Source organism: Lactuca sativa, chromosome 4 (genome assembly GCF_002870075.4).
Source record: "Lactuca sativa cultivar Salinas chromosome 4, Lsat_Salinas_v11, whole genome shotgun sequence".
Taxonomy (NCBI): domain Eukaryota; kingdom Viridiplantae; phylum Streptophyta; class Magnoliopsida; order Asterales; family Asteraceae; genus Lactuca; species Lactuca sativa.
In genome coordinates this window covers 235,879,308-235,905,151 of record NC_056626.2, presented here as the reverse complement: position 1 = coordinate 235,905,151, position 25,844 = coordinate 235,879,308, and positions in this window count along the sequence as shown.

Here is a 25,844-nt window from a genome sequence, read left to right as displayed (position 1 = left end):
AGTTGTAGAGCTTGGCTCCCCCTCGACATGTGAGCTTGGCTCCCCCTCGACTTGTGAGCTTGGCTCCCCCTTGACTGAAGCATCGTTGGATGGAGGTTCATCAGAAGTCGATCCTCCTTCATTAATTCTCCTGGCAGCTTCTTCGACAATTTGCTTCATGCGGTCTACCTTGTTGTCTGCTGCACCTGCTTCTGAGAGAGAAGCTTTCTCTGGTTCGTCAACGAGCTCTAGAAATTTCTCGTATAGATTAGCGATCGAGACTGTGACTTGGCCAGTTTGAGGAAAGATTTCCCCAGCGGTGTCTTCTTTGGCTTGTAGCTTTTTGACATAGCTATCGTCAAAGGTCACGTAATATGTCTCTTCAATTTTTCTCGAACGCTTGTTTAGGACTCTGTATGCTTTGGATGTGAGAGAGTAGCCCAGAAAGATTACCTCGTCGGCTTTGACATCGAACTTGTTGCGGTGTTCTTTAGAGTTAAAGATGAAACACCGTGAGCCGAATACATGGAAAAATTTCACATTGGGCTTTCTGTTGTTTAGTATTTCATAAGGTGTGAGCGTGAATCGCTTGTTGAGATAGGACCTGTTCTGTGTAAAACAAGCCGCAAAAATAGCATCAACCCAAAAATAAAGAGGTAAGGAAGCGAAACTTAGCATAGTTCGGGCAGCTTTACACAAAGATCGGTTTCGTCTTTCGACTATTCCGTTCTGTTGAGGTGTGTAAGGAGCTGAGAAGTTGTGACTTATTCCCTTTTCTGCTAGAAATTCTTCAAATTCCCTATTTTTGAATTCCAGGCCATTGTCGCTCCTGATGTTGCGAACGACCTTCTTGAGCTGTACTTCAATTTGCTTGATAAACATTTTCAGCTTATGAGTCGCTTCAGATTTGAGCTTTAGAAAGAACACCCATGTAAATCGTGAAAAGTCATCAACAATAACAAGAATATACTTGCTACCACCGATGCTTTCGATAGATGAAGGACCACACAAATCAATATGAAGTAATTCGAGTGGTTCAACAACTTTTGTGTTAATTACAGATGGATGACTTTGACGACTCTACTTCCCCATTTCGCATGCAGCACACAAATGATATCTATCGAACTTGAGCAATGGAAGACCCCTAACATGACCTCCAGTGACAAGTCGGTTGATATCTTTAAAGTTGAGATGAGAGAGTCTTCGGTGCCACAACCAGCTTTCGTCAGATTGAGCTTTTGATAACAAGCATATAGCTGGGTTTCCTTTGATGGGTTTAAGGTTTAGAGGAAACATTTCACCCTTTCGCTCCGACTTGAGAATTACTTTCTTTGTCTTTTTCTCAATAATTTCAGAACCTTCATCATCGAATGAGACTTTGAGACCTGTACCTCCAACAAGCTGAGATACACTGATGAGGTTGTGTTGGAGTCCTTCCACATAAGCCACCTTCCTTATAGTGAAATCACCATTAGTTATCATTCCGTATCCCTTTATGGTGCCGAAAGAATTGTTTCCAAACTTGACATTGCCACCATTTGTAAGAGATCTGTATTCCCTGAGCTCCTCTTTCCTCCCTGTCATGTGACGTGAGCAGCCACTATCGATGTACCATTCTTCGTCAAACTGCTCGTCACTTATAACTTGCAAAAATTAAGCAGATTTAGGAACCCAAAGTTTCTTGGGTCCACGTGAGCTTTTCATGGGAACAGGAACAGTAAGAGAGATGTCAACAAGATATGTTCGTTTTATAAGTGTTGTTTCATCTTTCTTTTTAATGGTAAAAACTTTTATTTTATTAGGATTGGGTGCGGTCGGTTTAGACTCTGGTGTGGATGTAGAAACCTTCTGTTTGCCCTTTTGTTCAGCCGATGAATGAGATTTTTGAGAATGAACAGAATGAGCTTTAGAGAAAAATGGAGATGAATTGGTGGAAGTAGAAGAATTAGATGAACTAGAAGGAGTGGTTTTCGATTGAGAGGACTTCTTGGCTGGAGACTCTAGGTGACCCTTTTGCTTTTGATCATTGGAGGGACTGACCTTAGAGTTTTGATCTCTTTTGACTTCAGAACCGAACCTTTGCTTTCGGTTGGAATCGTTCTTTGAACCGAACCTTTTCTTTCGGTTGAAGTCATACTCAGAACCGAACCTTTGCTTTCGGTTGTTGTGTCTCTCAGGCTTTCCGACAGGATTGTTTTCATACTTCAGATTCTTGTCTTGATGTGAGAAGTATGCATTCTGGGATTGCCAGAATTGCCTCCTTTCAGAGAGATTCTTCCTGTATCTTTGGTTCCTTTCACGTTTCTTATTCCTCATCTGCTTCGGTTGATGATGGATATTAGCTTTCATTTTCGGTTTCTCCTTGGCTGGTTCATTTTGAACTGTAGGAGTTTCACTTTGAACCGAGGAAGTAGAGGGAATGTCTTCTTTTGCCGAACTTTCATTCTCCTGAGGAATGTCTTTCGTACCACTGATGCTTGGCTCATCGAAATTATCTGGCTTGTTCAAGGGTTCAGGTATGTATCTACCTTTACTCATCCAAGAGGTTCTTTCTGATAAGCCTACCGTTTCGTTTGCATTATCTATTGGAGCTGACCAGAAGTACTCATCACAGCCATCAACATTGTCTTCGTTTACAATAGCTGTGAGTTCAGCCGTCTGATGTTCGGTTACTCCAGTGACCTTGTATACTTGATTTGGAGTGGTCCTGACCTTTTGATACACAACTGCTTTCTCTGCTAAGATCGGGGACTTTTGTTGGGACAATCGAGCGAACTCCACTGAATTTTCAGAAATTAGATTCTTGTGGTTTTCAGGTTCGCTTTTTACAAATTCTGAGCAGTCAACCGTGTCCTCTACAGAAATTTTACTCATGTTGTCGTCCTCGTTAAGCTCAGATGCATTTTCAACATCAATTTTGTTTTCTGAGCTTACGTTGGCGTTTAAAGAGTCAAATTTTTGTATGGTTTCGGTTCTCAGTTTAAGTCTATCATTTTCATCCAAAAGGTTTTTAAGCATGTCCTTGTGGTCCTTGGATTTAATGAAGGACTCAATTTTGTCTAGTCCATACATGTAGGTCGGATTGACATCGTCAGATGATATCACACTCTCACAGTTATAAGCTTCGGCATCAATTTCATCCTCCTTAAACTCAAGGAAGGGCAAAATCATGCGATGGATCTTTTGGCCTATTTCACAGTCCAAGTGAAGCTGAGTAATATTAGAATAAAGACGTATTGCAATTAAACAAAAAACATTCCGCTGTTTTAACAACTTTAAATTGTCTCTTTGTAAATAAATGTTTTCGTCTTTAATTTTAACTAATTCAGACTCCTTCAACTCGATCCACATGCGCCGCTCCTCACTCTTCGAAGACACCCTGCTTAATTGATCAGTTAGGTTAGAATTGGTGACTCGAGTTTGAGTTAAGCTACTATCTAGATGAGAAATTCTTGTATTAACATTTTTTAGTTCTTTCTCATATGAGGATTGTGGTACTTTAAATGAAAATAAAACTGATTGTACCTTCTTTATCAGTTCATCAAGCTCATCGAACTGCTGGCTGAGTGGTTTGGCCGTAAAGCACATGTCCTCCTGCCCTTCGGTTCATTGCTTCCACCATCAGTGTTGTATCCCCTCATCTGAGATACATCAGACACCATGAAGCATCTTCCTCCATTGCTCTCCTCCTTTGCCACATAAGCCTTTCCATGAGTAGGCTTCCTCACTTCATCGTCTTCTGAGTCGGTAGACCAAACTTCCACGCTACCGAACTCGTCATCAGCAACCGAACCCTGCACAATAAGAGCATTCATGGAAGGGTTAGCGGTAGACTTCTTCTTTCTCATCTCATCGAGCCTTTTCTACAGCACAACTTCCTCATCCTTTTCATCATCCTTTTCAGCCATCTTTTTAAGGACACAATCTTTAGCATAGTGGTTTTTCCCACCACAGTAGTAACAGCTTACTCCAGAATCACCATCCACCTTCGGTTCCTTCTTGGGCTCTTCAACCTTCGGTTCATTGTTAACTTTTTCTGAACTATAACTCCCCTGCCAGTTTCGGTTTTTATTGCTGGGGAATCTCTTCTTTATGAACCTCTTGGGGTTAGACACCATCATAGCATAATCCTCAGACGTGAGGTCATACTCCTCCAAGTTAAGGTCATCATCCTCCATCACAGCTTTACTTTTTGACAGGAGGGCCAGCGAACCAAGGCTTGAAACAACGTTCTTCTCCTGCAGTACAATCTTCTCCTGGGACTTGAGAATACCCACCAGTTTCGCCAAAGAATATGATTTAAACTGCTCATGGGCTTTGACTGTAGACACCACTGCTCTCCATTCAGACCTCAGACCATTTAAGAATGTAACCTTCTGCTCGATAAGCTTCCTTTTGATGTCATGTTTGATCATCCTGCTGAGAAGATGATTAAAGCAATCGAACGTCTGGGTCACTGTTTCTTCTGCTCCTTGCCTGAATTCTCCAAACTCAGATAAGAGCAAGGTTTGGATAGAATGTTCAAGACCCTCGTCTGTAGAGTACAGTTCGCGAAGTCTATCCCAAACTTCCTTTGCCGTCGTGCATGAGCTGACCAACCTGAAGGTGTCGGACTGAAGGGCGAATCTTATCAATCTTAACGCCTTGATATTGCACTGGAATTTATCCTTTTCATCTTGTGCAATATCTTTAACATCCTTCAACAAATCATTGTACTCCATTTGAGTTTTGATAATCCTGGACGTTGCAGAATGAGAAAAAGGTCCATTAATGATAGCTTCCCATATGAGGTATCCATTATCCTCAGATCCTATCACGTAGTCTTCAAAGTGATGCGCCCAGACTTCATAGTCATGGGTATATAGGATTGGAATCTTCGTGGTTGAACCGATGCTGTTGGAAATATTGATAGGATTTGATTACGACTCATCCATTATGATCGAAAAACCTGTTCAAAGATCAGACTTGTAATAAAGCAGATTAGGGCAAAACAATAAATATCAAGATACGTCAATAATGAGATGACGGCTCAATAAATATCGGTAGTTGCGGAAAAACCCTAATTGAAATCTTTTCACAGAAAAGATGTGTATCGATTACACAGCCTCCTGCTCTGATACCAATTGATGAGATTAAAACTTTAATCTTTGAAGATCGATTAGATCTTAAACAGGTAAGTAAATATAAAACAGTAAGAACACGAAAATAAGAACAAGGCAAGAGTGAATCAAACGTGTCGAATGATTAAAACAAAATCCTCAGAAGAGCTCGATTAAGAACATCAACTGTAGAGGATTGGTTGGTTTACAAGAAGGATCAAAGAAATTTGTAAATACTATCGTTATGCTCTAGATCAATCCTTAACCTAATATGCATGCAAGCATATACTTATATAATAAACATAATGGGCTCTCGGTTGGACAGGCCCAAACCGGAATACAAATTAAATAAACAAATAGTTGAGCCCAAAGACGCAACCCTTGAACAAATCTTCAACCCAACAGTATAAATATGACACTAAGTCATTTTATTCATGTTCTTCACAATTTTAAAGCTAGAACATCAAATCCTCTCAAGTATCATCCGATTTTCCTTCTTGATCTTCAACTTTTTAAATGCTTCTTGCCCTAATTGGTTGGTATCTTACTTAATCTAGTGATCTTACACGATTTCATCCATGAAATCATTCCATTTGTGTAGATCTTCAAGTGTTCTTAGTTTCACCAAGAACACACACTAGTGTTCTTGGACCTTAAACACCCAATCAAGCTTCTATCTTGTAAGAAAACTTGCCGTAGCTTGTTGTGTGCTTGAATGATCTTGTTTACCCTTAGAAAACACCAAGAAATCATAAGATTAAGGGTGTTTACGGCCAATGGATGTTCTTGGGCCATAAACCCATATAAGTGGGGTTAAATGAACCCTAGTCCCTTCCTAAGCCTTGGATGCTAGTCTTAATCCTTCCTTGAGATGCTTATCACCTTAAACAACAAAGAAACCATATCCTCATAAGAGTTTACAGCCGTAAACACATAAGGAAATGGTACTTAGGCCGTAAACTCTATAAAGGGGTGATATTGTGCCCCAAAGGCTTCCTAAGGCATAGAATTGATCATTAGATGCTCAATCTTGACATATAAGAACTCAAAACACCCAATGGCACTTATTACCATGAGTTTACGGCCGTCTACTCCATAAGGAGTGGTCCTTGGGCAATAAACTCCAATGCACTTTTAGCTATTTTACTCAATATACTACTTCGAAATGATTACTCCAAACAGTTTTACATGTTAAACTCTTTATCAAACTGTCTTACATACTGTATCTTTCCTTTCAAGCTCTATTAAAATTGTATTTCAAACAAAGGATTTGTTATACTTTAAACTGTTCTTATGAAACAAACTGTTTTCAAATCATTTTATAAACTGACATCAAGTCATCAATTATTATTTATTAAACTTTTCAAAGGTTTTACAAAATTTCTTTTATACTTTTATATTGTCAAATGCATGCCTATATATATATATATATATATATATATATATATATATATATATAGTTATGTAAGTAATATTTATAGGACTTAGGACTGCTAACTCGCTTTAATTCGTTTTCCTTGTGTGGATGTGGCCTTAGGGTATCGGTTATTTGTCCAAAGGTCGTCTAAATATTAGTTACATATTATGTATACATATTTAGACATAAAAGTTATGTCAGTCAGTTCAGTACCCTTGGGTAGTAAAGGCATACGTTCATTCAGTCATATACATACATTACTTGTAACTATAATAAGTATAGTTAGGGACACTACTTACTATTCCTAGTAGAAGGAATCACACAAGAGTCAGTTCATTCATGAATCTATGCAAATAAATTATTAGATACTAGACAAAGAATACTATAATAGAGAATACTAGACAGAGAATACTATAACGAAGAATATTAGACAGAGAATACTATAATAGAGAATACTAGACAGAGCATACTATAACAAAGAATACTTGACAGAGAATACTATACATAGAATACTATTACTATAACAAGTATACTATAACAAGGTTCAGAGATAACATAATGTGAGATACTACTTCATGACACATCGACCATTTCATTATGTCACGTTTTGTAACCAGAATCTCCTAGAGGGGGAGCGTGAGTTTGCGTATAGATCTATACTTGATCAACTATCCTACACCTTCGTTGTTCGCTATAGTGGGACTTGCAAGTCTTCGGGTGCCAAATGTCATTTCTTCTGATGTCTTTCATCGTCGTGTTTTAGTCGGATTAGCAAGGTAACAATCATATCATATTTTGCGTTAAACTAGTGGTTTTAAGGTAGTTATTACTTAAGTGATTAATACAAATAATATTCTAGTACATATATACATTTTCCAATTATTTTCAAACTGTGATCTTCTCACACAAAGGGTAATATAAAGCTATATTTAGGCAATGGTAGTTATACTTGCGAAAAACCTTCATTCTTATGGAGAGGCAAAATTTCAAAATAGTCGGGTCTTGGTAGAAGACTACTTTTCATACTAATAGGAAATATAGGATTTTCTAGGGTTTCATTCTTATACAAACTTTTTCACTAAACATTTACTAGTCTTTTCTTTACTGTTTTACAAAGCAATGACACTAAAACACTTTTGAATTCACTAGCTTAAATGCTGATCTACGCTTTCAAAATAACTTGTATTCTCAGGTCACCAATAGATAGATACGACGACTAGGTTTTGAGAAAACGGAGTGGTCAAGACTCATATTTTATTTTGATTACTTATTTTCATGTCTTATTCTATGAAAGGTCACACTTGTATTAAAATTTTACTATTAATGCCATGGATGATGTTGTTGCTTGTTTACTACTTTACATTGTTGTGATACTGTACATGACGTCCTCCACCCCAGAACGTTTCCACCGTTCTTGGTTTTGGGATGTGACAGATTGTTATCATAGCATTGTTTATAGTGAATCGAGTATATTAACTCATAAAAGATATACTAACTATAAATACAATGGGATTAAAATAGTCTGACAAAGATTTTGTACTTTTAAATAATAAAATATTTAACTAAGTATACATGTCTGCATTCATACTAAAATTAGTGTCACAATGACAAAAATAAAAGTATTACGATTGTTGAATATCACAAGTATGCTCGGGGATGTATGGTCAGTCCTGGGAGTGGCATAGCCTGATCAACTATGTTGGTCCGAGGAGTGATTAGCATATGCCCAAGAATGGTTGTGATATGGAGACAAGTCTGAAACTTACCAACACTACTACAATGAGAACGCTAGAACAGAACATAATTCTAAAATACTATAAGAGTATTTTGTGTTAGTATAATTACTTATTTGAGAAATAAAAAGATCATCATTACTAGGTCGATAGTTGCTAAGTGGATACGCTAAGGTTATATGTAACTAGGATGTCATAGACTTAGAATCTACGAAATTTTGCTTTTCCCCTGATCCTTGTGAATTTGGAGTTAAGGTCACTTATTCGAAGGCCTATCCTGTTTTGATTAAATATAACTGGTATGCACTTTACAAATAGTGAAGTAACTAATGAAGATTATCTTATAACTATATAGTTAGTACGTCTAATAATTATTTCTTTACCTCAATTCTCACGTAGATAACATGTCTGAACCCCATCCCCACGGCGACCCGTACTTCCCGAACGAAGGCAATGTTGGATGGTTTGAAGAAGAGCCAGAGGATGATAATCAAATCCCTTTTGATGATCACCATGGGAAGGCTTTTCAGATGGTGCTAACTCCGATCCCGAGGTTGAGAACCTACCCCCGGTGGCTCCCAACCCATATCTTAACCCTCCTCCGGCATTTCAAGGCCCGACGCCCCCTTGGATAGAATGTTTGGAGACATGGAGCCAAGAGCAAGATCAGCCCATGCCATTCAAGGGAGACTGAAGCTTCTATAACCTGAGCGAGGGAAGCTCAACGGATAGGGTTCTGCCAATCCTGGTCCACAGGGTTGCCCGAAACGAAATCCAGGGCAGGACGGCTCTCCAACGTATCGTAGAGGTTGATGCCAATGCAGGAATGCATACCATTCGCACCAATCACCTTGAACACATTCATGAGAGATCTGAGAGACACCATGAGAACTTGCTACAAGCACTAGCTGAAACACGAGCTGAAGTCATAGAGCTCCGAGTATGCCAGAGGGTGTAAGAAAGACACATGCTTGATATGGAGCATCAACTGGCTGAACTAAGGGTTCACCAGAGGGATGACCGTCACCAGTAGGAGAAGCTTTATTTTCCTTCCTTGTTTGAAGGTATCGTTTTCCTGTCTATCTCCTATGTGGCATTTTTCTATGAAACTATCTTGTACTGTAGGTACTTTTAGTTAGGCCTTTATGCTGCTAAAAGCTTTCTACTCCAGATATGATGTAAGACCTTCTACAAGGTCAATTTACCAAACTTATTACATCATAAATAACAATGATATTGACCGTCGGCTAATTTATGTGTCACTCTTTGTTCAAATACTTTCATCATGCTATCGTTGGAGGCTATCTGAAACTCACTCCTGTCGAGTTATTGGACTATGGTAATTTAGCTCCGGGATTATTTCCAAATCTCTTTCAAAGGTTGGATCATGTTATCCACCAATGAATGGTACCCCGGTTTGGACGACAAACGTCTTGTGACCATTCTATGAACTTATTCCTACTCTTTACTAGGACTGCATCATAGGGATGTAGGTCAAACCCTCGGGAACTTACTTATACTCTCTACAGGAATGATCAGAATACATCTAGGTTCAACCATAATCACTCACAAACTCCTTTTCTTTCGTATAACAGAATCATGACGTCATCCAAAAATAGTCAACCGAGCAACGAAACCCCTATCCTTCATATTGACGCTGCTACATTCCAAGCCTCAGTAACAGCTGTCGTGGCAGCTGTCCTTGCAAACCTCAGCTCTGGCAATGCAAATAAGGCTGGAAAGGGGGTTAACAATTCCGATCGTGGTATCGATCTAGGAAATCAACAAATGATAACAGCCATTGGCTTGCAAAGCCGTAAAACCGAGAAAAGGAACCAAAAGTGTCAAGCCCAAAAGGAGCGCAAGCGATCCCAAAGACTTGCCATGCAACAACAACAAGTGACAACCCCTGCCATTTCAGCACCGATCAGACCATACGAGGGAAAACTCCAGAAGTGTATCAAGTATAGCTTTCATCGTAATGGGGCTTGGCACAAAATGCAATGCTACAATTGCCACAAAATAGGGCACCATGCTCGTAGCTGTGGAGCACCAGCACGACCCATCACTCTAGTCCCTAACATCGAAGTCAACCAAGATGGCTATGTTTGCGGTGAAATCGGACACTTTAAAAGGAATGGTTCGAAAAGGAAGAACAACGAAAGAAAACGAGTCCACATAACTCCGACCCAAGACATCACCTCCACCACCGATGCTGGTGCAAGCCAGATATGTCACCTATGGGGTGAGATAGGACACCTTCTGAAGGATTGTCCAATATCAAAGAACTCTAGCACAGACGGGAAGATACTAACGATCACTGCCACAAGAGAGACTACTCCGGATCCACGTTGAAATTATGGTGTGTTCTATTGCGTTAATGCTATACTTTTAAACTTTTGAATACTAGTGCAACTAGAGTTTTATCTTTTGCGAGACCCCATTTGTGTTAGGGACTCTCGTGCTGCTTGTACTTGCTTTTAGTGGTATATCTTGTTCGCAACTGTAGTATCGTAGATGAAACTATAGTACTAAAACTCCTTCATAGGTTGCACCGCTTTGTTTTGTAACACCTTCTTAAAATAGTATAATGCCAGTTATTCCGAGAAGTCCGACATTGTCATTTAAAATTGAGTCAATTCGATCCTCACAATACTAGTTTCGTGCATACATCTCTTTCTCCGTAATCGCCGTCCTAGCGAAGCCGTCATTCTAGAACTCCAAGGTACTCACGCATAGGGTACCTTATGATTCGTGTCTTTCCCGAAGATACCTTAGCAAACCTCCCCGGAGTACCACTCGTACAGTATGTGAAGTTCAACCCGAAGACCCATATGGTTGATCTATCGCTGAAGAAAGTATACATAAAGGATGGTCTATAATCAAGGTTCTACAGACTTAGAATTGATGATTCGACTTTAAATTCTTTTCCTTGTTTGGATGTGAGCTTAAAGAAGAATCATTTATTCAATTTCCTTTTCAATCTTAATTATATACGACTCGTATACACGAAACTGCGATTGATGAACCAAATATGACTCCTAAAATGAACTTCAAGACAGAGACTGCTCAAGACTATGAGTGATCGGGCTGTCATGAAAATAAACTTAGAATCCAATCAAAGGATACCCCTATAACTAAATTGACCTATAGTCTAGCACCTACAGAGATGCAAGAACTGTCCGGTCAAACTTAATGAACTACTCAGCAATGGAATTGAAAGACCAAACTCCTCACCCTGGAGAGTTCGGCCTTATTCTTCAAGAAGACAGATAGATTGTTTCGTATGTGCATCGAATAATGGAGACCTCGACAAGATTACCATTACAAATCGTTACCCTCTGCCTCGCATAGATGAACTGGTTGACCAACCGCAAGGAACTATTTACCTTTTGGACATGGAGTTGAGATCTGAATATCACCAGTTACGAGTGTTAGAGAAGGATGTCCCAAGGATGACCTTCTGAACTTAATACGGACGCTACGAGTCCGTAGTGATACCTCTCGGATAAGACCAATGCGCCCGTAGTATTCATGAACTTAATGAATAGGGTATGCCACCCTTACTTGGATCAGTTCGTCATCTTCCTTATAAATGACCTACTTAGCTTCTCACGTATTATGAAAGAGCATAGAAGCATCCACGACTCAGCCTACCCCGCGAACTCAGTAACGTACATTCTAGCCCCCATGTCTCGAACTTGAAAAAGTATCTGTCCAACGAGACTCTTGTAAATCCACTCGACGAGATCGAGTCCAACGAGAACCTCACCTTCGTGGAAGAACCGTAGTGACCATGGACTGAGAGGTCAAGCAGACGAAGCAATTCTGCATCCTATTAGTGAAGGTTCGTTGAATGCCAAACGTGGACCTGAATCCACTTGGGAGTGCGAGGATCAATCGAAACTGAATTAAACTCATCCCTTTACTTGGTTATTCGTAACTACTTCCTAGCTTAAACGCTAATTTCGAGACGAAATTCCTTATAACGGGGGGATGATGTGACAACCCGAAATTTCTATTCTGTGCAACCATTCACTTTAATAGAAGCCAGAACAGTTTCTGCTAACTTTTGAAATGTGTTCGAAAGCCTAGTACTGTAACTGATAACTGGAGAGAGGATGCCCTAGTGTTTATTGTGCAAAACTAAAGTCTGAAAACTCCAAGAGTTTGGAGTTTATAGCCTAAACATGGAGTTTACAGCCGTAAAGTCCAAAGAGTATAAATATGACACGTAGTCATTTCACTCATTTTCTTCATAATTTCAAAGCTAGAACATCAAATCCTCTCAAGTATCATCTGATTTTCCTTCTGGATTTTTAGTTTTGTAAGTGCTTCTTGCCCTAATTCGTAGATATCTTACTTAATCTAGTGATCTTACATGATTTCATCCTTGAAATCATTCCATTTGTGTAGATCTTCAAGTGTTCTTAGTTTCACGAAGAACACACACTAGTCTTCTTGGACCTTAAACGCCCAATCAAGCTTCTATATTTTAAGTACACTTGCCCTAGCTTTTCGTGTGCTTGAATGATCTTTTTTACCCTTAGAAAACAACAAGAAATCATTAGATCAAAGGTGATTATGGCCAAGGGATGTTCTTGGGCTGTAAACCCTTACAAGTGGGGTTAAATGAACCCTAGTCCCTTCCTAAGCCTTGGATGCTAGTCTTGATCCTTTCTTGAGGTGCTTAGGACCTTAAATAACAAAGAAACCATATTCCCACAAGATTTTACGGCCGTAAACACATAAGGAAATGGCCCTTAGTCTGTAAACTCTATAAAGGGGTGATATTGTGCCCATAATGCTTCCTAAGGATTGGACTTGATCATTGGATGCTCAATATTGACTTATAAGACCTCAAAACACCCAATGGCACTTAGTACCACGAGTTTACATCCGTAAACTCATGGGGGAAGTGAACTTAGGCCGTAAACTCCATAAGGAGTGGTCCGTGGGCCATAAACTCCAATGCCATATCATGCAACCTTTAGATGCAACCCTTCGGTACCTATAGCACTTGAATCAAAGTGTTTACGTGTCCTAGGATGTCTTAACTTGGTTAATTAGTTGTTAAATGACTAATTGGATAACTATATGTCTCATTATATGTTAAGTAGGACCATTGTTTGTGTTCAAGTCTCCACTTGACACCTAGCACCTTGTCCGACACTTCCATACGATCCACTCACAACATGTGAGTTCATACCCGTTAAACTTATCTTTTAAATGTTTATAAATGCTTTTATGTGGGGAATACAATTTAAATCATGCTAGTTATTATATCAATCACATGTGATTAATAACTAGCAAGCAAATGGATTTACTACACTTTTAGCTGTTTTACTCAGTATACTACTTCGAAATGATTACTCCAAACATTTTTACATGTTAAACTCTTTATCAAACTGTATTACATACTGTATATTTCCTTTCAAACTCTGTTACAATTGTATTTCAAACAAAGTATTTCTTATAGTTTAAACTATTCTTATGAAACAAACTGTTTTCAAATCATTTTATAAACTGGCATCAAGTCATCAATTCTTATTTATTAAACTTTTCAAAGGTTTTACAAAATTTCATTTATAATTTTATATTGTCAAATGCATGCCTATATATGTATAGTTATGTAAGTAATATTTAAAGAACTTAGGACTGCTATCTCGCTTTAATTTTGTTTCCTTGTGTGGATGTGGCCTTAGGGTATCGATTATTTGTCCGAAGGTCGTCTAAGTATTAGTTACGTATTACGTATACATATGTAGACATAAAAGTTCTATCCGTTAGTTCAGTACCCTTTGGTAGCAAAGGCATACCTTCATTCAGTCATATACATACATTAGTAGTAACTATAATAGGTATAGTTAGGGATACTACTTACTATTCCTAGTACAAGGAATCACACAAGAGTCAGTTCATTCATGAATCTTTGCAAATATACTATTACATACTAGAAAGAGAATACTATAATAGAGAATACTAAACAAAGAATACAATAACAGAGAATACTAGGCAGAGAATATTATAACAGAGAATACTAGACATAGCATACTATAAAAAAGAATACTAGACAGAGCATACTATAACAGAGAATACTAGACAGAGCATACTATAACAGAGAATACTAGACAGAGCATACTATAACAAAGAATACTAGATAGAGCATACTATAACAGAAAATACTAAATAGAGCATACTATAACAGAGAATACTACATAGAGCATATTATAACAGACAATACTAGATAGAGAATACTATACATAGAATACTATTAATATAACAAGTATATTATAACAAGGTTCAGAGATAACATAATGTGAGATACTACTTCATGACACATCGACCATTTCGCTATGAAACGTTTTGTAACCAGAATCTCCTGGAGGGGGAGCATGAGTTTTGCGTATAGATGTATACTGGATTGACTATCCTACACCTTTTTTGTTCGCTACAGTGGGACTTGCAAGTCGTCGGGTGCCAAATGTCATTTCTTCCGACGTCTTTCATCGTCGTGTTTTAGTCGAATTAGCAAGGTAACAATCATATCACATTTTGCCTTAAACAAGTGGTTTTAAGGTAATTATTACATAAGTGATTAATACAAATAATATTCTAGTACATATATACATTTTCCCATTATTTTCAAACTGTGATCTTCTCACATAAAGGGTAATATAAGGCTATATTTAGGCAATGGTAGTCATACTTGCGAAAAACCTTCATTCTTACGGAGAGGAAAAATTTCAAAATATTCGGGTCTTGGTAGAAGACTACTTTTCATACTAATAGGAAATATAGGATTTTCTAGGGTTTCATACTTATACAAACTTTTTCACTAAACATTTACTAGTCTTTTCTTTACAGTTTTAACAAGCAATGACACTAAAATACTTATGAATTCACCAACTTAAATGCTGATCTACGCTATCAAAATAACTTGTATTCTCAGGTCACCAGTAGATAGGTACGACTACCAGGTTTTGAGAAGACGGAGCGGTCAAGACTCGACTTTTATTTTGATTACTTATTTTCATGTCTTATTCTATGAATGATCACACTTGTATTAAAATTTTACTATTAATGCAATGGATGATGTTGTTGCTTGTTTACTACTTTACACTATTGTGATACTCTACATGACGTCCTCTGCCCTAGAACGTTTTCGCCGTTCTTGGTTTTGGGGTGTGACAGACTACCCTTGGTGTTTTGGAAAAGACTCCTGTGATTTTTAGATCTGTGAAGGAAGGGTTTTAGAGATCTTGGATGAGCATTTAGAAGCTCATTCTTTCTTTCTGTGAATTTAGTGGTTGTGGAACTCCTGCGTTCCATGGGGAGAGGTACACCATTGTCACTAGGAGTTGGTTAGTGGATATGGCTTACGCGTTTTGGATGAGTTTCTGCCCCGAGGAGGCGAAGGTCATATATGTTTCCTGCTTGTTAAAGGACAAGGCATAAGACTGTTGGGAAGAGGTCGGTAGTAAGTTGGGCGATGATGTTGTTGATGTTGTGCTACGGGATGTCATCTGGGAGTTTATGAGTATTTTAGGGTGCGAGACCCTAAATGATATGATTTCTAGAGCCCGAGAGTGGGAGATTGATCTAGAGCACCTCGAGAAGAGCAGGATCAAATCAGGTGCATGCATTGGAGGGTACCGGGAAGAGAGCCAAGACTTTGGAACATCGTTTGAGAGGCTAGTAGGGTCAGGGTTTGTACAACACATGCGGGAAACCGCACGATGGAGTTTTTAGTTTCAGGGGTTTGGGATGCCACAAGTGTGCCAGGATTGGTAATGTTTGTAGGGCTACCCTCAGGGAACAAGGATGTTAAGTTTTCTATCTAATCATTTGGGCCACAAGACGGTCTTCTATCCGAGAAGAAAGGGAAAAAAGGGGAGAAGTAGTGGGTGGGTTGACTCTGATTAATTTGCGGGTTCCTGATAGTCGTGAGGATAGAGTAGGAGCCTCAGTAGAGGAGAGCTGATCATCGCAGTGTCAGACAGGGGAGGTCCATGCATTGTCAGGTGATTTTGCAGGCATATTATATTTAGCGTTCTTTTCGGTAATTATCACTTTTCATGTTGCTTAGGATTTGATACTGATTTGGGTAAGCGATATCTTCGGATTCTACCTTGCTATTGTTAGGGTGCAATTTCGAGAATTGTTATATGAAATTTGCATGCCATAATCATTAGTGGTTTAGTGAAGGATTGTTTCCCATATAGCGGGTTTGAAGTGTTCGGTATTATCTTCATGAAAGGGTTTGAGCATTCTAACACTCCTAAGGTGTACATGCAAGCCTACAAACCTTGGATCTATGTTTTACTAAGATACATGCAAAATTGATTTTCCAAGGTTCTTAACCTAACTAGCATGGCATGGGGAACTTTCAAACATAATAGCAAGTAGAAGAACATACCTTTTTCTTGCTTGCATTCCTTGAGGACCTTATGTTCCTAGCACCTCAAGTTTCACGCCTCAAATGTCTCTGTCACACCACAAAACCACGAATGGCGGAAACGTTCTGGGGCGGAGGACGTCATGTATAATATCAATAACAATGTAAAGTAGTAAACAAGCAACAACATCATCCATTGCATTAATAAAATAATTATTATACAATTGTATTCTGTCAAATTTTGATAAACACTAAAGCATAAATCAAAATGAAAGATAAGTCTTGAACAAGCTCCATCTTCCTTTCTCCTTGCATCGGTACCTGTCTATGATGACCTGAGGATACAAGTAATTTTGAAAGCGAGTATCAGCTTTGAAGCTGGTGAGATCATAAGAATTTAGTGTCTTAATTTGTTTGTAAGAATTTGTAAGTCTATGTATTGTAAGAATTTGAAAGTGTATATGAATTGTAAGTATTTGAAAAAGTTTGAATCTCTTAGAAAAACCTATATTTTCTATTAAAGTAGCCTTCTACCAAGGCTTAACTGTTTTGTATGCTCGTTTGATGTAAAAGTGTGTAATTTCCCAAGTGTAACTATCTTTTAACAAAATATAGTTTGTACATTAAAGTTTAAGTGAGGTTATCACTAAAAATGTAATGGATAAATCATTGTAGTACTGTAATTTTGTATTATAGGAACTACTGCTATACTAACTACCTTAAACCGGATTTATATTAAGGTATAATGTGATAATTGCACCATACTATCGACTGATAACAACGACATAAAGAACGGTCGTAATAACGGAATGACGTTTGGCACCGCAGACCTGCAGGTCCGGCTGTAGCTAGCAGCAAGGTGTAGGATTGTCAATCCAGTATAGATCTATACGCAAACTCAACGCTCTCCCTCCAAGAGAATTTTGGCTACAACTCGGGCCATGACATTTAAGGCATGCTCCAATACAGTGGATCACAATTATTAACGTATTAATGTAAGGGTAATGTTTCTCGTTCTAGTATAGTTGTATATGTTCTCTTCCTAGTATAGTTGTATATGTAATGTTCTAGAAAGTATTGACTCATGAATGAACTGACTGATTGTATGATATCGCGTTCTAGTAACGGTTCTAGTATCTTCCTAAACTACCCATATGGTAGTTTACTAGCAGTCTAACTGGTATGTATGGTCATGGAGGTATACCCTTACTAACTAAGGGCATGGGATGAACTGGAAAGACCTTTTATGACTATATATGTACACATGATATATAACTAATATTTAAATGAGTTTCGGACGAATACCCAATATCCCACCAGACCACATCTCAAGGCGCGAAAAGAAAAGAGGGTGGATAGCCTTCCTAAGTCTTTTAAACATTTCTTATATAACTATAGATATAGAGGCATGCAACTTATAATATGAAGGCATAAGTATGATAAAACAGTTTTGAGTATATGGAAACATTTGATTGAAACACAGTTGTAAATAAGTTTGAAAGGTAATGTACCGAGTAAGATGTACAGTGTAATAAGTAGTTTAAAACATATCAAATGTTCATAAAAATCATTTGAAGGAAACTATTTGGTAAAATGGCTAATGAGTAGCCAAATCTTTTGAATGTTGTATATTAATCACATGTGATTGATGTAATAACTAGCATAATTCTACTTATTAATCGCATGTGATTGATATAATACTAGCATGATGCTACTTGTATTCCCCCCATAAAACATTTAAAAGTAGTTTAAAACATTAGTTAAGGGGTATGAACTCACATGATTGAAGTGGTTGATTTGAAATAGTCTAGAGAAGAATCGAGCAGAACTTCGACAGGAAGAGTTGAAAACGCGGGAAAATCTCGGGATTCTCGGGAATCTCGGGAATCTCGAGAACACAAAACCTTCCTTCGGGACTTGAAGGTGAGAACCGGGGCTTTGGGAGGGTCTCAGGGGCTTAAACGCAGAGTTTCGGCGCGAGAAAGAAAGGAACTGAGCAATGGAACTCGGAGCCCTTGAAATCTAATTATAGGGGAATTTTTGGGGTGTGCCACGTCGTGGAAAGTGATGGCCACGTCGTGGGGAGTCAAACCTATCCTCCTCCATTGATTGGACGCCCTCAGTCACTTGCCGGGTCGCGGCAAGCTTGTGCCACGTCGTGGGGGCCTGACAGCCTCGGATTTTGGACCCCGAACTTGTAAAATCCATAACTTTCGTGTACGAGCTCCGTTTTCGACGTTCTTTATAGGCACGCGTAACTAAAAACATGATCTACAACTCTCGTTTAGACTTCATCGGCAAATTCTGAATTTATTTTTAATTATTTATTTTTAACGGGCCGGGACGCGATAATTCCGTTAAAAATCCATAACTTCTTCATCCGGTGTCCGTTTTCGTCAGACTTTTCGCCGTTGCGCTACTAATGTTGAGACCTTAGATTCTCATTTAGGTTGTTTTGGTCAAAAGTATCTCGAGCTCTATTTCGAGTTTTTAGCTGTCCACTGCTATACCCGAATCTTGGAAAAATCATAACTTTCTCATACGAAGTCAGATTTGGACGTTCTTTTTATGTACGCTCACGGTTTGAGATTGTCTATAACTTTCATTTTGATACTTAAGGCTAAAAACTATTGTATTGAAACTTCGCGTTTTTCTTTTAATCGGTGTTGCCGGTTTTGCCGAGAATCTTCGGTTGGTCATAACTTCTTCGTTATAACTCGGATTTTAGGGTTCTTTATATGTATGAAAACCTTGATACGATTCCTACTACTTTATTTAACCCATATAAGATTTTAGGAAAGTTATATTTTGACCTAAATTTGATTGGTTTTACATTACATTGTCTCGAAATATCGGGTTGTCACAGTCTCACACAACACCACAACTCTTGGAATAACCTTGAGAGAAGTTCACTTAACACTCAAAATCGGCTAGCCCTCTTGTTCTTTTTTTTTTGGGTGCCAATTTTGCTAGCCATGGGGTCCTTTTATAGTTGTGTCACAAGTAGGGTTACATCAGGTAAACCCTAATTGACATGGCTCTTCATATTCCATGATCCATGGGTTTATAACCTCCATGGACTATCCATGGAGCACCTTATGGGTTTTAGCCCAATTTAATAAACCATGGATCATTAGCCCACTATAAAAGAATCGATGATTTACACAATCAACCCCATATATTTAATTAGTCTCCTTTTGATAACCAAATTAATTCTAAATTAATTCTTGATCAATAATAATTAAATAATATTAATAATATATTAGAACTTATAATATATTAAAAAACCAAAAGTGTCCTTTCTCTCATTTAGTCTATCCAAGTGTTGCAATACCATGCAACCCAAATGGACCATGCCAACCGGGTCAAGTACATTATAGAAATAGTTGTGAACTTAGAAATCTAATCCAGCACTCTCCCACTTGGATACGTCTAATAACTATAACTGCAACAATCACTTTAGGAACTGATCAGCAATCGTAGCTCTTTCATGGTCTTGCAGAACTGAGATGATGATGATGATGATACGCCATTTAAGATAAGTGATCATATAATCCTCTATTCTAGATATCAGCCGGACAAATACATGGAACATTGTCTTACTTAATGTCCAGCAGTTCGTTTCTCGATTTCTGATTTGTTTGACATAGAACTTAATCAAACAAATCAATTTAGTTCTGACTAGGCCCGGTACATAGGTTAACACAAATCATCGAGGGGCCCAGATATCTTTTCTAATCCAAGAAGGAATAGATAAACTTTGACTCATATGCTTGTTCTACTACTTGTTGAATCATACACAAAGACAAGTTTTATAACATCGAATTACCAATGCATTTTCGTACAATCAATGTATAACCAACTCATAGTCAACAACTCATATCTCTAGGTTTGAAGACTTATATGATATTATCGTCTCACGATCAGTCGAGATAAATTCCATGAAGTGATACAAGTGAGCGTGGGTTGAATCTAATACTCAAAACTTATGAGAACTCATGAGTGTTGTAGCAACTATTGATATGTCCAACATCTTAGACATCTATTATCCAACTTCATGACAGTCTTGATTCATATCTACTTCCAATATATGACCGACCGTGGAGAATTTGAATAATATTATATATCATAACATAATTATTTTGAAAGTCAAAACATGCAAAATGAAATGATAGTAAACGACTGACAGAAGATAGCACCACTTTACTTATAAACAAACAACAACTTTTATTTATCATCAAATGTGAATTACACTTTACAAATTTCAAAGCTATCTAATTACTAAAACTAATATCATCCTTCACCGTTATGCGCCTCGCATGCTGGAGATGCGTAACCCTACCCAGTCCCTTCATGACGGGACATGCTGGGTTCTTATCCAATGATACCCTCTTTGCCAAGATGAGTCCTTCTTCTACTCGATGTCTAATGAAATGGTATTTTCTGTCGATGTGTCTGGATCTTCCGTGATCCCTTGGTTCCTTGGATAAGGCAACTGCACTTTCACTATCACAGAAAATCTCCATAGGCTCTTTTATAGATGGTACAACTCCAAGGTCTCCAATGAAGTTCTTTAGCCATATAGCCTCCTTTTCTGCCTTGCTTTCCACTATATACTTGTATTCGCAAGTTGTATGAGCCACTATCTCTTGCTTGGAACTTTTCCAAGTAATTGCTCTTCCGTTTAAGGTAAAGACCTAGCCTGACTGAGAGCGGAAATTATCCTATCAGTTTGGAAGCTAGCATCACTATACCATACTACTCTTTAGTCATCACTATCCCACAGAGAGTAAGGACCCAGTCCTTAGTCCTCTGCAGGTACTTGAGAATGTTCTTTACCGCAGTCTAGTGAGCCTTGCCAGGGTTCCCCTGATATCTGCTGATGATGCTCAATGCAAAGGCCACATTAGGACGAGTACAAGTCATAGCATACATGATTGAGCCTACAGCGAAAGCATATGGTACTCGACTTAACTCAGCTATCTCAGCCTCTATACCCGGGCTCTGAGTCTTACTTAATCTAGCGTTACTCTGGATCGGTAATTCTCTTTTCTTGGAATTCTGCATGTTGAACCTGTTCAGCACCTTATCCAAGTAGGTACTATGACTAAGTCCAATTAGTCTCTTATTATAGTCTCTCAAAATCATTATCCCTAGGATATAGGCAGCTTCTCCAAGGTCCTTCATAACGAAACACTTCCCAAGTCAGGACTTCACTTCCTGTAGAGTTGGGATGTCATTTCCTATAAGTAGTATGTCATCCACATACAATACCAAAAAGCTAACTATACTCCCACTAGCCGTGACATGTACACAAGATTCATCTTCTCTCCACAAAAAGCAAAACTCTTTGACTTTCTGATCGAAACAAAGATTCCATCTGCGAGGTGCTTGTTTCAATCCATAGATAAATTTCTCAATCTTACACACTCTATTACGGTACTCTGTGCTGACAAAACCATTTGGCTGACTCATGTAAACATCCTCAACCAAATTTCCATTAAGGAAAGTGGTTTTGACATCCATTTTCCATATTTCATAATCATGAAATGTAACAATGGCTAGCATAACCCTAATAGACTTAATATTCGCTACTGGTGAAAAGGTCTCATCATAATCAACTCTCAGAGTTTGAGAATGTCACACCCCAAAACCAAGAACGGCGGAAACGTTCCGGGGTGGAGGACGTCATGTACAGTATCACAACAGTGTAAAGTAGTAAACAAGCAACAACATCATCCATTCCATTAAAAGTAAAGTTTTAATACATGTGTGTTCTTTCAATGTAATAAGACACCAAAAATACAATCAAAATAAAAGACGAGTCTTGTCTGTGCTCTGTCTTCTCAAAACCTACCCATCGTACCTGTCTACTGGTGACCTGAGAATACAAGTTATTTTGAAAGCGAGTATAAGCCTAAAGCTGGTGAATTCATAAGTATTTAAGTGTCATTGTCTTGTTTTGGAAAACCGTTATGAATGCCCTGTAAATCTTTAAATGAAACAGTTGATGTAAGTAATGAAAAATCTAGAAAATCCCTTATTTCCTACTGGTATGAAATGTAGTCTTCTACCAAGACCCGTATGTTTTGTAAGTAAAATGATAGTTTTTCCTTTCTTTTGGCTAGTACTAAAAGTACTTAGTCTAACTCCTTGTTTATGTGAATGTATCACAAGATAAAGTAATAGGAAAATGTACTAATGTAATTGTTATCCTTTTGTACTAGGATTAACACGACATCGTGATTAGCGAAATGTATAACCTTTGAACATCCGTAGATTGTTCAATGGTCCTCTGTATCTACAACAGGTGGGAGGAAGGGTTAGTCCCGTAAACATATTCCTAATAAAAGTATTAACTGTAGGCATCCGTAGATGGTCATCAACCTCTGTAGCGAACAGAATGCCTGAGGAATGGTTAGTCCCGTAAAAGTATTCTAATATAAGAAATAACCGTAGGCATCCGTAGATGTTAATCAACCACTGGTGCTAACAGCTGAGCTTCGGAACGGTTAGTCCCGTCTAGATATCCTGTTGAACTGGGATAGGCAGGACAATTTACACAGAAGGTACTAATAAATCATCCTAATGAATCGAGGTACAAGTATCCATGTAAATGTATACAGGAAACTGTATCTACGTAAAGGTACTCATGTAATGTATTCATGTATGGTACTCATGTAATGTATTCATGCAAAGTACTCATGTAATGTCTTCATGTAAGGTACTCATGTAATGTATTCATGTAAGGTACTCATGTAAGTGTATCCATGTAACATGTAATGTATAGTATAGACTCATGAATGAATTGACTCTGATGTAATTCCTTGTAATAGGAATAATGTTTTGTATCTTCTAACTATCCCTATAATAGTTAAGTGGAAGGTAATTGGTTGTTCAAGTAGGTTAAAAATGGGTTTGTAAAACATCTAAGAGGTTTGAACAATAATTAATAATGACTTGATGTCATTTTAATAAACATTTCAAAAGTAATATATTTGATTAACAAAGTATTTTTAAGATAGAAAACCATTTCATGCATAACATTTTGAAGTATGTGAAATCTGTTGGATGAAAACACAGTTATAAATACATATGAAAGATTTGATAACATGTTGTTTTCTACTTGTATTCCCCCCTTATTAAAGCTTTTAAAATCATTTAAACATTGGTGAAGGGGTATGAACTCACATGTAGATGGTGGTTTGGATGTACTAAATGATGTAGGATAGCCAGGTGACAAGTGAAGACTTGTTCACACTCAATGATCCTAATTACCATATAATCACACATATATGTATCCAATTAGACTTTAAACCACTAATTGACAAAGTTAAGACATCCTAAGGCATGTAAAACACCTTATATAAGTGCTACAAGCCATAAGGGTTGCATCTAAGTGCTAAAGGACCTTGCCATTGTGTTTGGGGTTCAAGGGTAAACTGCCTTTGAGTTTACGGTTTTAAAGACCTTGACCTAATGAGTTTACGGTCGTAAACTCCTCTTCTTTTTACCATAAGTGTTTTGAGGATTCGTAAGTCCTTTGAAGCATTTCTACTTGGTGGTTTGGACTTTGGAAGGGACTAAGGCAACAAAACACCCCTTTTGAGGTGTTTACGGCCTTATGGTCATTTCCCTTTGGGTTTACTACCTTAAACCCATATGGAATTTGGTATTGTTATGTTTTCAAGTCCCTAACTCATCAAGGTAATTGTCTATGTTAGATTTTAGGCCTAAGGAAGGAATATGGCCCAAATAAACACACTAAAGGGTGTTTACGGTTTTGGGAGCTCCCCAAACCGTAAACACATGATCATGGCATTATTTAGTGTTTTTCATGGTTTAAACCCATCAAAGGAAGGTTCAAACATGTTAAGGAAGGCTTAAACATCCAACTAGGGCTTAGATTTGTGACTTTGGCACACTTTGGTGCCTTATATGGTGTTTACGGCCCACAAACATTCTTGGACCGTGAACACCTTGTTCCATTTGTTGTTGGCATATTTTCTTGATGTTAACTTGTAACACTAACTCAATAAGACTAAAGGAGTGAAGTACTTACTATAAGGAAGCTTGAAATATGCTAAAAGTCCAAAAACACTTAGTGTGTGTTCTTGGCGTTCTTGGTGTTTTTGGAAATCTAATCAAAAACACAAAAGTGAATGGATGAATAGATGCACAAACACTAGATTAAGTGTTTAATCAAATTGAAATGGATAGAACACTTACAACTTGGAAGATCTTGAATTGTTTGTAGTTTGCTACTTGAGAGGTTTTCTTGAGTTTACTCTTTTAGGAGTTTACTCTGTTGGATAAATGGAGAGTAAACTCATATTGACTAGACTTAGGGAGTAAACTCATGGATAAGCATGAGTTTACAGATTTTGGGATGATTTTTCGACCCCAACGAAATATTTTGACCGGGAACTTCTAAGACGCGAGGTGTTTGCGGTTTTTAAATTTCAAAACCCGAGACGACACTTTCTTACAACCGTTCGTTTAAAGAATAATATTAAAATAATCAAAAGAACTCCAAATTTTGTTAAAATAAGCAGTAATGACATTAACTTATAATAAGAAGTGATTGAGTTCTAGGGTTTGACCGAATGAAAATTTCGGGTTGTCATAGAGAAAAGCCCTTTGCAACCAGTCGCGCCTTATAAGTTTGTACATGGCCATCGATGTCACTCTTCTTCTGAAAGATCCATTTGTACCCGACTGTGTTACAACCTGGTACATTGTCAACCAAGTTCCAAACTTGATTGTCATACATGAACAATATCTCGTTGTCCTTACCCTCTTTCCATTTGGCAGCCTCAGGGCCTGCCATGGCTTCCATGTAGCTGTTAGGTTCATCCAGACTTACCAGTGTATTATCATTGATAAGTGTATCACTTTTTGCAGTAATATGGAAACCATAGTAATGCTCAGGTGCATTCATAACTCTCAAGGAATGCCTCAGAGGTACGAACTCGTCAGTCGGATCAACATGAGTTTCCTCCTCTGGTTGATTGTTATGGTTTGAGGTTCCTTCAATACTTGACTCTTGAATTTCATGAAGGTCAATTTGCCTCCCACTGTTTCCTTGGTTTATGAACTCTCTCGCTCTCAAAATACTCCTGTCCTTGCAATAAAGACCACATTATCACTAGGTTTGTAGAAGAGGTAACCAAAGGATTTTTGTGGGTAGCCAATGAAAATACACCTTTCGCTTCGAG